Below are 4,591 nucleotides of genomic sequence, written 5' to 3' on the forward strand. Positions count from 1 at the left end.
ACTTCCATGTAAGTCGTCTAGGTATAACAACATATTAATTTTTTAATTTTTTACAGGACGACTTACACGTAAGTCGTCCAGGAAAAGTTAAATTTCTGACACAATCCGGTCAAATGCAAAACTAACCTGTTTTCTCTAGACGACTTAAATGGAAGTCGTCTCGAATTTTTTTTAATAAACAAAGATGGACGACTTCCATGTAAGTCATCTATAAAAGCACATTTAAAAGTCAATTGAAAAACTAACCTCTGCATTGACCAGAAGACTTCCATGTAAGTCGTCTACAGCCAGACGACTTACTTGTAAGTCGTATGGACGAACAGATCTGGAGAAAAACTGATTTCATAGTTTCAACCAGTGAGATAACTTGTTTATCACAAATAAGTCTTCTTCAAGCGTCCATAATCTCAAACAAAAGTGACCCACCAGAGAATCGTAAGCTTCAATGGTTCTATGAACCATAAAAAATTTAGACTCAAAATCTTGAGTTTTTTGGATGAATATGGAGAGAAAGTGAAAGAGATGTTGTTTTTAGTTCATAAGAATTGAGAATAAAAGAGTGTAAATCGGTTTTTAGGTGCATTAAGAACTTCAAATTGGTTGTTCATGGTGGTTGGTGTATTGATGGCAATGACAATATTGTGAATACTTGAGTAAGATGAAGATAATAGAGTAAAATATGCATTTTCGAAAAGAAAAAAAAGTGATGGTATTTTTCGTAAATAATTTGAACTTTGGAGGTGAAAGAGGCAAGTCAAAGTTTCAAAAAAAGCATGGGTTAGTTTTGTGTTTGACTTTAAATTTTGAGTCATATTTGTAAAAACTCCGTGTATTTATGGTACAGGGTGAATAAGAATAATGCATTACTAAAGTAAGAAAATTAAACACGATATAATAATTATGATAGAAAATTCAAAACAAACATACTATATATATATATATATATATAAGTAATTGAGTCAAGATTTCTAATGTATCTTTTTAATTAACTAAATATAATCGTATTTCGTGATTACTTGTCTAAATATTAGAAGTTTTAAAATTTTATTGTTCGTAGTTTGTTAATAAACATATTTATATAGTATAGTATCATACTTATAAATGCATATTCATTATTTGTTTACATTCTCTTATGCTATCTTTTAAACTAATTTGTTTTAGGTGTTATTTATATATAATATTAGAAATGTTGACTAACATATAGACATATCTCTTTATATCTTTATTTTATCTATATTATAAATATTCTTCTCTAAATATCTTTAGTTTCTATAACTCGTTAACTCATTTGAGATCATTTTTTTTTAATTTCATAAAATCTATAACTTTATTTGTGAACCATATTAAAAATCTAAGAGAATTCATCATGTAATTTGCTTAAATGACCTTTTGTATATTACACTCATATTATGTTTGTTTTATTATACCATATTTGATTATTTTTTTATGAAACTTGTAATGTAACTGACTAAAAGAATTTGTGTCAAAACATACGATACTAATAGATAAAAAATATTGATTTTTAATATCAAAATAAATTCGTTATTTTTTTATTTATAAAAAATAATTTGAAACTCACATATAAACTTTTTTTAATAATAGTATGTGTTTTACACAAGAGGCTTAGTCCTCCCTGTCATTTTTTTTGTTTTTGTAAATTCGTGGAAAATCAAAGAATGAGGTGACTCAATATAAAGAATAAGCGATAAGTAGTAAACAATGACACAAACTATTTTAGATATTTTCATGAAAATATAAGTCATGCAAATTGCACTATATTTTAGTAAATTTTAATTTCATTACTAATATTAAACTAAATTATTAATATACTTGCGCGTAGTGCAAAGTAAAAATCTAGTATTATGTGTTTAAAATAGATTCTCAAAACAAGATGTATCTACAAATTGTAAAAACAAAACGGGAATTCAATATCTGGTGTAAGCTAAGATTGACATTGACCATACGAAAAATTAGTTACTCTAATGAATAGAAGATTTTTCTTTTGATGACTAAACATATAATACACCTAAGTTAACAAAAATCAATTGATATATTTACTTAATTAAGAAATTAACAATGTGACTTTCTAACAAATTCTCCAAAACAGGTAAAACTACTTCTACTATAAGAATCTTCTTGACCAATCCATATTCTCACAAAATCTCTCGTTTCACAATACAATAATTAGACAAAAAAATACAATTCAAATTTTGTGTTGTGATAGTACTTACATTATGGCAGTTCAAGCGTCAAAGAAAATTTACCGTGCTTTCATTATTGTAAATTTACTTACAATTCTATTTTCAGCACAAGTATCTGATTCTATCAAGATGAAGGCATGTATGAAAAATTGTATCATAAATCAATGCATGAGAGGATCAGAAAAAGCGACTCCAGCCAAATGTTACACACCGTGCAAGATAATGTGTGATCCAAAGAAGGATGGGAAGGAAATTGCTGATCCAAACACTTATCATAATCCCGTAGTGAGATTCTGCATAAACTTTGGCTGGATATTCAGTAGTTGCAACAAAGCTTGAGAACAATTTTTTTTTCACTGCATAAGTTTTCTATCTTTATTTTATATTTTTGGTCAGTTAATATTTATTGTATCTCATTTTCTGTACTAAAAATATTACAGTATAACTCAAGAAAGATATCCCAAATCCATGTGTGTTATAGTTTTTGACATAGTTCTCACATTTTTCAAAGTGTATCCCTTTTATATACAGTAATAAGTATTTTTGATAAATGTTTTGCTTTTATATCAATGATAATATTACGATATATAATTAATGTAATATTTTTATTTCTTATATACTAAACTTACTTATTATTTATTTATTTTTATATTTTATATTTAATTATTCTAATATTACGATAAATGTTTAATATAATATTTCTATTTTTTATATTGTGTAATTGTATATTTACTTATTCTAATTTTCTTGCTTTTATACCAAATGATAATATTATGATAGATTTTTAATGTAATATTTATGTTTCTTATATTGTATATTTACTTATTATTAATTTTTTCTTATTGTATATTTACATATTATTGTTTAATATAATATTTCTATTTTTTTCTATTATATATTTACTTATTAATTATTTTTCTTTATATTGTATATTTACTTATTATTTTATTTTATTTTTAGTAACAACGCCACATGTCATCTATCGGAAGAAGTATTTTTCGCTGATATGGACGTTCTATGTAGCTTCAAAATGTCTTCCGAGAATTTTTCTAGCGCATTATATTTTAGAAGACTTCCGAGAAGACTTCCCATAAATATCCCAAAGTATACTCTAGATCTGAAAAACCCGCATATCAAAAAATGTTCAAATGGTTTAAAAACGAAGAAACTGAGTAAAAGATTATATAGATTTATTTTTATAGAACACACAAAGTACATATCCAAGTGGAAGCATGCAACAAAAAGATAGATTGGTGAGAAAGACATGAGATAAAAATGAAAAATTAATATAAGGTTTGGTGTTTTAAGTCAAAGAGATTAGAATGGGTTTGGAGAGTTTTAGTTTGGGAAAAGGTAAGAACTTTATGCAACATGAAGTTACCAAATGAAACAAAATCAGACATAAAAACTTACCAAAACCTTAGATCTGTTATGTAAGTAGACATGTGAGAAGACTCTGTCAGAAGTCATCCAGATCTGCAAAAACTTGCATATCCAAATCCTGATCTGAAAAACCTGCATATCCAAAAACGTTCAAATGACTTGAAAACAGTGAAAATGAGTGGAAGATTAGATAAATCTATCTTTATAGAACACACAAAAATACATATCTAAAATTAATATTACGATAGATGTGTAATGTAATATTTCTATTTTTTATATTATATATTTACTTATTATTTATTTTCTTATATTTTATATTACTTATTCTAGTATTATAATATATGTTTAATGTAATATTTTTATATTGTATATTTACTTATTATTTATTTAACTATACATTTTTCAGATATTTGTTTAATTTAGTTTTTCTATTTTTTTATATTGTAGATTTACTTAATGTTTATCTTTTCTTATTTTTTATATTTATTTATTATAAATTTCTTTCTTTTATATAATTATTATTCGTATAATTTTAGTTAAATTATAAAATTTTATACTTATGTATGAATATAAATCGTGTATATAAATTACAATCGATTTTACTCTATTAAATTGGTATAAAAATATTTTTGTTTGTATTCATTGTCTTGTGTCAAAAAAATTTAATATAATTTAAATACACAATTTGCTATTTGTTATTACTGGAAATCATATATAAAATTATAAGTAAAATGAGTAAAAACTAACTAAGCCTAGTTATGATTTAAATACATTTTGTTATTCTTAAGATTTGTATAAGACAATTTTAAAATTTGTTTTGACTTGAAAAACATTAATTTCTAATACCAAATTGAACAGTTTCATATAGAATTTGTATAAAATTTATCATACAAAATGTAATTTATATGAAATATTATATTAAATATTTAATTTAAAAAATAATATGATAAATTTTATATTTCCCTACAATATAATAAAAATTAAATAATAGGTAAATATACAATATA

The sequence above is a fragment of the Brassica napus genome, chromosome A9 (genome assembly GCF_020379485.1).
Source record: "Brassica napus cultivar Da-Ae chromosome A9, Da-Ae, whole genome shotgun sequence".
Lineage (NCBI taxonomy): Eukaryota > Viridiplantae > Streptophyta > Magnoliopsida > Brassicales > Brassicaceae > Brassica > Brassica napus.